The sequence below is a fragment of the Symphalangus syndactylus genome, chromosome 7 (genome assembly GCF_028878055.3).
Source record: "Symphalangus syndactylus isolate Jambi chromosome 7, NHGRI_mSymSyn1-v2.1_pri, whole genome shotgun sequence".
NCBI lineage: Eukaryota > Metazoa > Chordata > Mammalia > Primates > Hylobatidae > Symphalangus > Symphalangus syndactylus.
The window spans coordinates 135139499-135153391 of NC_072429.2; positions in this window are offsets into that span (position 1 = coordinate 135139499).

The window sequence follows — 13893 nt, forward strand, 5'->3', positions numbered from 1 at the left end:
ATTTTTAAAATAAAAAATTTTGAAAATGAGAGAAGAGGGTGAAAGTACAAAGCAATTAACAAAAAAATCATAAAAAATACTCAATATATGGCAAACAGAACTAATCAGTAAAGACAGAGCACTTAACACATACTGTATAGAAAAACTTGCAAATAACAGGAATAAATAATTCAAAGCTGTTGAAACTGGAGACTGAATTTGGATGGGCTGTCTCTTTTTTATTATCATTACTTTTCACATTATTTAATTTATTTAAAAAAGTATATGAATACATTTAATAAAATTTCTGTAAAGTAGTTGTTAAGAAATCAAACCTTGCATATTTATTAAATCATTGTCCTATTTGACGTAAGAAGTAGCCTGTATTAAATATAAGGTATTTACATGTTTATACACATACAAATTCACACAGAGACACACACACATGCTTTTAATTTTTAAAAAAATAAATTATATACTTTTTTTTAAAAAGTCAAAAATTCAGGCCTGAAAATGCTCCTTAAAGAAATCGGAATTGTGTGCAAATTCTGAATTGTGTGCCAAAAAAGCATATAATTTATTTTTTAAAAAATTAAAAACTCTGCTTTTTTGTTTATCTCTCTCTCTCTCTGTTGCCCAGACTGGAGTGCAGTGCCACTATCTTGGCTCACTGCAACCTCCACCTCCTGGGTTCAAGTGATTCTCTTGCCTCAGCCATCCGAGTAGCTGGGACTACAGGCATATGCCACCACCACGCATGGCTAATTTTTGTATTTTTAGTAGAGATGAGTTTTGCCATGTTGGCCAGGCTGGCCTTAGACGCTTGGCCTCAAGTGATCCACCTGCCTCAGCCTCCCAAAGTGCTGGAATTACAGGCGTGAGCCACCGCACCCAGTCAGTAATCCTATGACTTTTTGATGAGGAAACTTAACCCTGACCTTCCCAGGCCTTTGCTGGGGAATCTGAGCCTGCTTCTGTCTTTCTGAGTATTACCTTGGTCAGACTTAAAGACTCTGTGAGGGAATAAAGTCACATCCAAACCTAACTCACAGAATGGAATCCAAAAATGTGTTCTCTGGGTAGAAGAGTTTGCCATGACCTTGCCTTGGTGTCTTGGTCTCCACCACATATAAATATGAGCCATTTTTTTCTGTTTAGTTTATTTTTGCTGACTTCTTCTCTGACGAATATCATGCACCTCATTTCAATTGATACTAATTAGCTTGCTCCTTGCTCTGAGAAGCAATATAATAAAATGTTCTGCAATCAGATTTGAGCTTAAATTATATTAATTTCCCTTATCAGATATTTGACCTTGAGTAAGCAACTTAGACGTTTGGATCCCCAGTTGCTTTATATCATGTTGGAGGTAGCTTCAAAAACCCCAAAGTGCATTGTAAGGATAAGGAGTATATTTTGCACATTTTTGTTAATACTTGTTGAATATTTAGTAATTGGGAGCTGTTATTTAGTTATATGTCTGTTTTTGGCATTTCAGTTTTGATTTTTGCTTCATATTTAAGCATTTTTTTAATAATACAGAGAGACTCGAATCTTTCCTGGGTAATAATAACAACTTGGGCTTTAGATCAACATTCATGGAAGATGTAAGTAAGACCCTAGTTCGGAGCGGCCTTGAGATGATTTCAGAGGTCAGAAGCACAATCATTTTCACCTTTGACAGAGCTGAACAGTGAGTAATGACTGACTTAAGGTGCCTTGCTGGGAGGCCATCATAAAAATTATGGAGTTGTCAGTGGCAGTGATTTGGGTTACATCTTTACTTTGGTAATTGTTTATTGTGCCAACCTTGTGTGATCTTCAGATACTCAGTTGGAAGCATCCATCATCTGACATCATCTGACATCATTCTGTGCTATGAAAGCATGTAATCTAGCACCCTCATCCTGTCCCTGAACACTGAGACTCATCACAACTCTATTTTTTCCCAGAAAACAAGTTGTATTTTTGTACCATAGCACTGGATACTTTATTTTTAATTATAACATTTTCTAAAAGATTAAAATCCTACTTGCCAGATATATTAGCAATGGATTTGGAGCAAATGACTTTGCTTTGAATATTTTTTTTTTTTGCCTTGAATATCTATTCTGCCTCTCACTCACTGTATAACTTTAGCAATTCACTTACCCCCTTAGTTTCTATTCTCTCAACTATGGCACTTGCTTTGCAAGGGTTATTATGAGTGATAAATGGAGCATTCATGACAAAGCACTTTGTGAACTATAGTCACAATAAGAGAAGGAACAGAAAGAGAAGGAGGAAGAAAATAATGAGGAGGGAAATGAATAAGATTGACAAATGTCAGGTTCCTCCCTTTTCAGTGTTCTTTTAACTTCAAGACTAAACTAACTTCCATCAAAGAGGTAGATAGTTTATTTAATTTTTAGATTTACCTTGCACAAATTCCAAATTTGCCATGTCTATTTCTTTTTTTTTTTTTTTTTTTTTTTTTTTTTTTTTTTTTTTTTTTTTTTTTTTTGAGACGGAGTCTCGCTCTGTCGCCCAGGCTGGAGTGCAGTGGCGCCCTCTCGGCTCACTGCAAGCTCCGCCTCCCGGGTTCACGCCATTCTCCTGCCTCAGCCTCTCCGAGTAGCTGGGACTACAGGCGCCCGCCACTACGCCCGGCTAATTTTTTTGTATTTTTAGTAGAGACGGGGTTTCACCGTGGTCTCGATCTCCTGACCTCGTGATCCGCCCGCCTCGGCCTCCCAAAGTGCTGGGATTACAAGCGTGAGCCACCGCGCCCGGCCAGCCTATTTCTACTGCAATTGGATTTATGGGAAGCAGCACAGGTGTAGAGTTTCTTCCTATTCCATGTGTCCTGTAGATTCATTGTTTGCTCCTAGCTAAAAATAAGCCCCATTTACATTTTGTATGAAGAAAAGTAAGAATAATACTCTAAAAGCAATCGATAGATGGTTCTACTTGAAGTAACACTCTTCTAAGCAGACAGTAATGGATACTGTTAAATGAGTGGAAGCTCTCACTATTGTCATCAGTGCCTGTTCATAATCAGATTGTGAAAAATGTGATTTAGCTAAACTGCATAGGAGTAATGTCAGAATATCTGGGATATAAGACCAAGCCCCTAAGGTTGGTATGAACTTGATTTTGAGTCTCCCTCTATCATTGATATAAAATTATATCTGGGAACCTAAGAGAAAAGCCCCTCCAAGAGTACAGGGGCAAGATTTGGGATTACTAGGTCAATGTATGTAGATGAATATTTTTTGAAATGTGGTCTTGAAAATACCTGCATTTATTGCCCAAGCATTGCATTAAAATACATAGGTAATAAGACTTAAGGAATTAGAATCTTGGAGGTAGAGCCTTGGGATATGAATATTTAAAATGTTCCCCAGGCTGGGCGTGGTGGCTTAGGCCTGTAATCTCAGCACTTTGGGAGGCTGAGGTGGGTGGATCACCTGAGTTCAGGAGCTCGAGACTAGCCTGGCCAACATAGTGAAACTCCATCTCTATGAAAAATACAAAAATTGGCTGGGCATGATGGCACATGCCTGTAATCCCAACTACTCGGGAGGCAGAGGTTGCAGTGAGCCAAGAGTGTGCCATTGCACTCCAGCCTTGGCTACAGAGTGAGAATTCATCACAGAAAAAAAAAAAAAAAATTTAGCCACACTAGAATCTGTGTAGCAGTATATCATTGTGGATTGAATTTGTAATTCTCTAATAAATATTAATAATAATGAGCATCTTTTATTGTGCTATTTGCTATTTACATATCTTTTCCAGTGACCTGTTTCCAACTGTTTACAGACTCAACATTATTCCTAAATACTCAGTTCAGCTGCTGTGGAAAGCAGTTTGAAGATGTCTCAAATAATTTAAAGCAGAGCTACCATTCAACCCAGCAGTCCCATTACTGGGTATATGCCAAAGGGAAATTAGCTCACCATACTAAAAAGACACATGCACTCTTATGCTTATTGCTGCACTATGCATAATAGCAAAGACATGGTATAAATATAGATGCCCATCAGTGATGAATTGGAAAAAGAAAATATAGTAAATATGCACTGTGGAATACTGCACAACTATAATAAAGAATAAAATCATGTCTTTCACATCAACATGGTTAGAGCCAGAGACCATAATTCTAAGTGAATTAACACAGGAGAAGAAAACAAAGTACTGCATGTTCTCACTAACGAAGTATTGCATGTTCTCACATGTACATGATAGCTAAACATTGAGCACCCATGGACACAAACATAGAGACAATAGACACTGCAAACTACTAGAGGGGAGAAGGAGGGAGGGGGGTCATAAGTTGAAAAATTGCCTATTTAGGTACTATGCTCACTACCTAAGTGCAATATATCTAAGTTACAAATCTGTACATTTACCTCCTGTATCTAAAATAAAAATTGAGAAAAAAATCCCACCAAAACATTTTTAGATGTGTAATGAAAAAATCGGAGAAAGTTCCTCCATAATCCTAGGACTAACATTAAACAGACAGCAGTAGTGGTTTACTCTCAGAGTAACATAAGCTTGTGCTGTCCTAAATATAAGTAAAGCATCAATAATGCATTCAGCTTATTGATATACTAGATTTATCCAAACCCCCTCACTAACTATATGGTGTAAAAAGAGGAATTTTCTTTTCTTGGAGGAAATATTTCCCTCAGTCTTACTGTTCTTGACATATAACTTTTGACGTTCAAATTTTTAAAAAAGACAAAAAAGCAAGAAAATATGACACCTTATCAAAAGACAAAATAATCAATAGAACCAGACCCAGAGATGAGATTGTACAAATTTTTTAGCCAGGTAATTTAAAGTAACTATAATAAAAATTAAAAGGTAGAAGACATATTTGAGCAGGTGGGTTACTTCAGCAGAAAGACAGAGACTAGGAAAAAGAGAACCAAATGAAATTGCCAGATATAAAATCATGCTATCTGAGATGAAGAATTATTTTAATGGGATAATCAGCACACTGAATAAAGAAATATAAATAATTTGTGAACATTAAGATTAGCTAATAGAAATTATCCAAACAGAAATAAAAAGAAAAAAGTATAAAGAAAAATGACAGCACATTTGAGATCTGTGAGGAAATATTAAATTTTCCAAAACATGTGTAATTGCAGTCCCAGAAGGAGTTAAAAGAGAGGAAGGATCAATAGAAAACATAGAAGAATAGAGGATATAGTAGTCAATACTTACATGAAATTAATTTAAAAAAACCCCACAGATCCAAGCTCAGAAAATTCTAATAAGCATAAAAAAACACAAAAGCAAAAAAACGCAAACTTGAGCATGTCATGGTGAAACACCTGAAATCAAAAGAAAATGAGAAAACCTTAAAAGCATTCAGAAAATAAAAATGGAAACATTTCCCTGTATATGAAACATAAGATAAAGACGAAAATAATGTAAGAAATACAAAATTTGATTAATACTATCAATCTACTTGACCTATTGAAAATTATGTAATGCTATATCCCACAAAAACAGAATACATATTCTTCTCAAATGAACATGGAACATTCACTAAGATACAGCAGATGGGACAAGCAGAAAACAAATATCAAGTGGGTAGTTTTAAACCAAATTATATCAATATCTACATCAAACACAAATAATCTGAACACCTGAATTAAAAGGCTTAGATGGTCAAAATAAATTAAAAGCAGTAAACATGTAGTATTTGCTGTTGATCGGAAATCCTTTTTAAATATAAAGACCAAGATTAAAGTGAAAAGATGGAAAATAATTACACACTGGAGAAAGATTCATGATAAGAAAACGAGTGATTATATCAATATTAGACAAAATAATTTCAGAATACAAACCAAGATAAGGAAGGATATTTTATAATGACAAAAGAGTCAAAATTATCAGAAAGATATAGCAATATTAAATTGTTTACACCCAATAACAGAGTTTAAAACATATAAATAAAAATAATGAATATAAAGGAAAAATATAAAGTCTACAACCATAGTTGAAAATTTTGACACAGTAACTAATGTGTAAGTACAGAGAAATTCGGTAATATAAAAAATGCGCATAATGCTATAATTCAGCTTGACTTGATTGATGTTGTTACCACACAATAATAGTTAAATGCTCATTATTTTTAAGGGAACATGGAATACTCACCAAGGTAGGCGAAATATGAGCAACTAAATAAATCTCATTTAAAATAACTGAAATAATGTAGAGTAAGTTCTATAGTAATATAATTAAATTAAAAATCAATTTAAAATATCTGAAAAATCTCTAAACCTTTGGAATTTAAAGAAACACAATTCGAATCGAACAAATGAATAATTTTAAATTCCTGGGAAAGAAGAGCTATATAAAATCAATTATCTAAACTGTCACTGTAAGAAGCTAGAAGAGGAAGAATAAATTAAATTACACAAGTATAAATTTATGTAGCAGTTAGAAAGAACAAATTACCTTTGGTTATAAAAAGGATAAATATAAAAAACAAAATTGGAAATTTGTAAGGACCCGTGAAGCTGAGAGTATGATTAACTGAAATGAAATAAAGGAATGAATAAATGCATGGATACAAGGAATAGCATTATCTGGGGACTTGGAAGGGGTGAACAAGGATTAGCTTTGTTGGGTTTCAAGTTTATACCTAGAACTTTTATATGGTACTTTGCATAGATAATGTCAGGTTATAACAATTTTTTTTGAATCCCAGATACAGAACCTGATAATTAGGGAAATTACATCTCCTTTAAGTTTACCATGCTGGTAAGCATTTGGGGCAGGGAGTGAAACAAGTTCATTGGGTCCTGCGTCTATACACTTTCCTAAATATCACTGTGATCAAAAAGCAGCTTTTTGCTTTGGGCAAGAATGTACACAGGTCAGCATCTTTTTCAATCTCTTACATATTTATTTTTAAACGAATGTTTCACACACACAAATCATACGGCAAAATTAATGGCATAAGCTTTGAAATCAGACAACAATTTTGAATCCTGAGACACACACACACACACACACACTCACACACACATACACACACACACTTGGAATAAAACCATACGTAAATCTTTATATCTTACTTTCTTTTAAAATTATATCTCTGGCCCGTTGCAGTAGCTCATGCCTGTAATCCCAGCACTTTGGGAGGCCGAGGTGGGTGGATTGCCTGAGGTCATGAGTTCGAAACCAGCCTGGCCAATATGGTGAAACCCTGTCTCTACTGAAAATACAAAAAAAAAAAAAAAATAGCCGGGCATGGTGGTGGGGACCTGTAATCCCAGCTACTCAGGAGGGTGAGGCAGGAGAATTGCTTGAACTCAAGAGGCAGAGGTTGCAGTGAGCCGAGATTGTGTCCCTGCACTCCAGCCTGGGCAACTGAGTGAGACCCTGTCTCAAAAAAAAAAAAAAAAATTATCTCCAAATGTGGCTTACTGAGTTAAAATGGATAAACAATTTTTAGCTCCTTACTCAAAGATGCTCATTATAATTATATTTAAAAGAGGAAAAAAGATAAACATTGGAACTGACTTTAACGCCCAACAATAATATTAAATTAACAAAATTAGAAGACTTTGGGGGTAGGATTAAAACTTTATAAAATATTTATATGTACATCCATATTATATCTATACCCATATTAACCTCAACCATGCCTATCTCAAACCCTTGGTTTGATCAGAAGCTGCACATGATTATTAAATAGCCCTTTCTTTTATTCAACTGATTGTTTATTCTAACTGTAATATTGCCTCTGTTTTCATAATCCAAGACTTGCCTTGGGTCTCCTGGATTGATTCCTACCATTGGCTCTGGCCTCCATCCATACATATTCTGGCCGTAGTGGTGACAAATCTTGAGTCTCACATGCAGATTTACGAAGTATAAACACTGAGCAGTGAGGTGCCTTTCCCTCCTTCATCATTACCCTTATTATCTTGGAATAATTGAATAGAATAAAGTCCCTAGAAAGCCTATCACAGACCAAAAAAAAAAAAAAAAAAAAAGAAAACTTTCTAGTAGGAGATGAGAGTGGATAACCTAATGATTCTTTTTTATTTTTTACTGCACATCTCTGTGATAAAAGCAAATGTAATTTTTATGTAGTTATGAGAAGGAAAATTGAAACAGGGATCATTTTGTAGTATTATATCCCTGTGCACTTGTTCCAGCTTCTCTCTGCAATTGCTGTTCACCACTCTGGTGTAATTGCATAGGTCATTTGTGGAAAAGCATAATTATACCTTAAGGTAATGTTCTCTCATGCATTATTAAGTCATGACTTTTTCTAAAGTGGATAGAGGGAGGGAGCTGGTTGACTGGAAGAGAAGTCATAGAATTGTGCATCAGACGAAGCATCAAGACCAGGCTAATCTCTTTAGGACTACACCCATGCCTGGAACATCTTCACTAAACATATGGACCACATTGCATCAAAATTTCTTTATGTGTAATAATCTCTTTCATTAGGCTGAAGATCTCTTGACGGTAGTAATGGGTTACAAATAGTCTTTATTTCCCTAGTACTTAGCATATTGCCTGGCACAGAGCACGAACTCAGTGTTTTCTGCTGAGTGAACATTGAGGAGATTGCCAAGTAAGAAATGTGAACTGGATTTTCTTTGGCAGATTATGTTCTATTCAAAGACATCAAGACCAGTGAAGGAGATGGCGTTAGAGTCTGCTTGAATCTGAATTTTCACAAAGGAAAAACAAATGTAGAGTTTAAAAAGTTAGGCATAGAGACAGAGCTTGTTTGAATAACTCTGCTTTCTTCCAGCTTATGACTTCACCCCTATGAATATCAGAATTCTAATTTTTAAAAAAGGTGGATCACCGTATCTATTGATATGGTTAGTGCTAGGTTCAAATGAAATCATGCATCTAAAGGTAGAGAATGCAGTGCCAGGTTCACAGAGGGGCTTAATTCAAATTCAAATTATTGTATTTTGTTACAAGGTGCTAGGCACGGGACAGGCTTATTTACAGTCAATGTATCTTCTTTTTCTCATTCGATGACCATGTATTAATTTAATTCAATGACCCTGACATTAATGGCATGCCAAACGGAGTGCTGGGTTTCTTGGTGCTACAGCCAATGAGACAGAGTTAGGTGGGAAAGTTAGGTAAGTAAAGAGCCATGACTCATCACCATCTATCGTACCTTGCCTCTGCCAAATTTATAAAACTGGTGAAGTTCATCTTTGATGCATTCCACCTTTAATAGTTTAATAGCTGATGTGGTTTGGCTGTGTCCCCACCAAAAATCTCATCTTGAATTGTAATTGCTATAATCCCCATAATACCCCTGTCAAGGAAGAGGCCAGGTGGAGGTAATTGATTCATGGGAGCACTTTCTCCCATGCTGTTCTTGTGCGTGATATTGAGTTCTCATGAGATCTGATGGGTTTGTGTTTAATAATTCCTCCTGCTTTCATTTTCCTTCCTTCTACCTTGTGAAGAAGGTGCCTTGCTTCCCCTTTGCCTTCCGTCTTGATTGTAAGTTTCCTGAGGCTTCCCCAGCCATGCTGAACTGCAAGCCAATTAATCTTCTTTCCTTATAAATTACCCAGTCTCGGGTGGCTTTTTATAGCAGTACAAAAATGGACTAATACAATCGCTTAAAAAAGAAATTATGGTTGCAAATGAATCAGACTTGTGTTAATGGGTTAAAATATTTTAAGTGCCTGTATTCGAGCTTGACACATAATAAGTGCTCAGTAAATGTCAGCCATAGTATTATACAGGAAAATGCTACTGACTTCAGTTCCTTTATTTATAAAATGAAATTTGAAAAACAGAATTATAAATATGGAACTAAACAAAGCAGGAAAGTGGGAGAGAGATTTGTGCAATTTTAATTTTCAACATGATGGCCTAGGAAAACTCTCTGAGGAACTGACTTAAGCAAAGAACTTAATGAATAAGAGAAGGAAGCAAATCTATCTATCTATCTATCTATCTATTATCTAACTATTTATCTATCTATCTATCTATCTATCTATCTATATCTGTGGGAAGCCCATTATCTATATCTGTGGAACAACATGTGAGAATACACTGAGCGCAGGAATAGATGATATCCTTAGAGACATCACATAAGTGACAACACACCGTCAGACACACAGTATGTATCCAAAAAAACTCAGTATTTTATTTTATTTTTTCACTGAGACAAGTTCTTACTCTGTTGTCCAGGCTGGAGTGCAGTGCTACCATCTCAGCTCACTGCAACCTCCGCCTCGCCGCTCACGCCACCCTCCCACTTCTGCTTCCTGAGTAGCTGGAACTACAGGTGCGTGCCACTATACTGCAAATTTTTGTGATTTTGTAGTGATGGAGTTTTGCCATGTTGCTCAGGCTGGTTTTGAACTCCTGAGCTCAAGCCATCCTCTTGCCTTGGCCTCCCAAAGTGCTGGGATCACAGGCATGAGCTACCATATCCTGACCAAAATATTCAGTATTTTAGTTGTTTAAATTTGTATCATTATTTACCTTTTATACATTATTTTCATGTATATTAGTTTATTGATCTTCACAATTGTTCCATGATGATGTGGCATAAAAGAGTGAGAAGGGACTTCTAGGTCTCACAGTGACAGAAGAAGGTCATGAAACCATATTTCCTAACTCATTCTTGTTATTCTTTCCTTAGCAGCTTAACTTCCCTACTTCCCCCTTCTGTCCACATTTTCTAATCAAAATCTTTTCAAGGTCCTATTTCTCCTGAGTTTAAATACTGAACATATTAGAAAACAATATGCCTATAAACTAGATGTTAACTTAAATCTCACAGATTTGTAAGCCCTCTCTTCCACCCATGCAATATATTTCCATTTGAACAGACATCCCTAGGGCAAGGTTTCTCTAAAAAAAGACTTGATTACAGGGTGTTTTAGTGTTTCATGGAGCAAGGACTTGTTTTTTCTTCCAGTTCCTCCGATCACATCTTACTTTTGGCTGCCTTCTCCTTCTACAATCTGTCGAAGCCCTCTGTGGAACAATAGTGTCTGCAAGTCAATGGCATTATCACAAATCATAGAGGTGGCTGTCGGACTCACATTTACAATCTACAAGTGTTCACACTGGTTTATTTTTGGCAAGATGTGGCTGCTGCATGGCTCATAAACAGGCTTCTGAAATAGCTCTGACAGAGAAAAATGCTCATGATGTTCTGGTCCAGATGCTCTCAGGGATCAAAGTCTCCTGGCTATGAGTAATCCCCTTGGAAGCTGTGCAGTTGGCTTTCCTGGGCTTCATGCTTCCCTGAATGTCATGGATAATATTATCTGGGCATCCTTCTGGACAGATAGGGAAGAGCTGTCTGCATTCCATACCCTCACTCCCAGGTTAGAATGAGTGAAAAAGATAAAGAAATATACAAGTTTGAATCCAAACATAGTCACTTTTAAACTATGATTTTGAATAAGTTATTCAGCAATGCATAGCTTCTATTTCTGCAATTGTAGACACAACATATCTACTTTTTCTTTTTTCGAAAATGTCACCTACTTTAATTTGGAACCAACTTCTTTGTCTGTCCGGTGCATGTGATCAGGAAGTAATGAAAATATCTTCCTTTCCGGAAGAAGTGGAAAACAGGCGCTTTTGTTCTTTAAAGTTTGAGCCCTCCTTGCACTGGAAAAGGCAAACGATTGTGACATTTTCCTGGCTGATTTTGACACACTCATTAAATATTTTTAAATCTTAAACTAATCATAGAATCAAAAGAAATTACAAACATATGACAGAGAGGTCTTGTTTACCTTTGATCACATTTCCCTCAATGATGGCATTTTATATAACTATTACAACATCACAATACCACAGGAAAATGACATTGACACAGTATAATAAAACATCAGCTTTTAAGGATTCCATGTGACATTTGGAACCTGTATTCTACCATTCACTTTTCCTTACTGTAGAATTCTCATCTGAAGGAGGCATTCACAGAGAGACAGGACCTCTCCATTAGCATCTGGCCAAATTATTAACACTACAAATGAGGAACTCTTGGTTAAAGCTGACTCATAGAACATTGTTGAGGCTGGAGGTCTAAGTGGAAATGCCTTTTCTCTTTTTTTTCTTTGATTGACCCACATAGTTTCACTTCCAAAGAGGATATGATACACATAGAAGCATTAGACAAATGGCTGAGTATGTTCAGAAGAAGTAAGCACTGTCTCAAATTGCTGGCCACTTGCATGCCCAGAGCATGCACAGAGAAATCTCCTTTAGGTGAGAATTCATTATCAGAACAAAGAATGCAAGGGAGGGAGTGGTGCTGACATTTTTAACTTAATTTAATTTAATTTTACTTTAAGTTCCGGGATACATGTGCAGAATGTGCAGGTTTGTTACATAGATGTGCATGTGCCACAGTGGTTTACTGCACCTATCAACTCATCATCTGGGTTTTAAGCTCTTTAAGCATTAGATATTTGTCCTAATGTTCTCCCTGTCTTTGCCCCCCAACGCTGACAGACCCCGGGGCATGTTGTTCCCTTTCCTGTGTCCTTGTGTTCTCATTGTTCAACTCCTACTTACGAAAGAGAACATGCAGTGTTCGGTCTTCTGTTCCTGTTTTAGTTTGTTGAGGACGATAGCTTCCATTTTCTTCATGTCCCTACAAAGGACATGATTTTATTCTTTTTTGTGGCTGCATAGTATTCCATGATGTATATGTACCACATTTCTTTTATCCAGTCTGTCATTGATGGGCATTTGGGTTGGTTCCATGTCTTTGTTATTGTAAATAGTACTGCAATAAACATGTGTGTGCATGTGTTTTTACAGTAGAATGATTTATATTCCTCTGGGTATATACCCAGTAATGAGATTGCTGGGTCAAATGGTATTTCTGGTTCTAGATGCTTGAGGAATCGCCACACTCTCTTCCACAATGGTTGAACTAATTTACATTCCCACCAACAGTGTAAAAGCATTCCTATTTCTCCACAACCTCACCAGCATCTATTGTTTCTTGACTTTTTAGTAATTGCCATTCTGACTGGAGTGAGATGGTATCTCAGTGTGGTTTTGATTTGTATTTCTCTAATGATCAGTGATGATGAGCCTTTTTTCATATGTTTGTTGGCCGCATAAATGTCTTCTTTTGAGAACTGTCTGTTCATATCCTTTGCCCATGCTTTGATGAGGTTGTTTATTTTTCTTGTAAATTTGTTTAAGTTCCTTGTAGATTCTGGATATTAGACCTTTGTCAGATGGGTAGATGGCAAAAATTCTCTCCCATGCTGTAGGTTGCCTGTTCACACTGATGCTAGTTTCTTTTGCTATGTAGAAGCTCTTTAGTTTAATTAGATCCCATTTGTCAATTTTGGCTTTTGTTACAATTGCTTTTGGTGTTTTGTTCATGAAGTCTTTGTCCATGCCTATGTCCTGAATGGTATTGCCTAGGTTTTCTTCTAGGGTTTTTATGGTTTGGGGTTTTATATTTAAGTCTTTAATCCATCTTGAGTTAATTTTTGTATAAGGTGTAAGGAAGAGGTCCAGTTTCAGTTTTCTGCATATAGCTAGCCAGTTATCCCAGCACCATTTATTAAATAGGGAATCCTTTCCCCATTTCTTGTTTTTGTCAGGTTTGTTGAAAATCAGATGGTGGTAAATGTGTGATGTTATTTCTGAGGTCTCTGTTCCATGCCATTAGTCTATATGTCTGTTTTGGTACCAGTGCCATGCTGTTTTGGTTACTGTAGTCTTGTAGTATAGTTTGAAGTCGGGTAGTATGATGCCTCCAGCTTTGTTCTTTTTGCTGAGAATTGTCTTGGCTATATGGGCGGGTTTTTTTTGTTTTTTGTTCTTTTTTTTCTGGTTTCATATGAAATTTAAAGTAGTTTTTTCTAATTCTGTGAAGAATGTCAGTGGTAGTTTAATGAGAATAGCATTGAATCT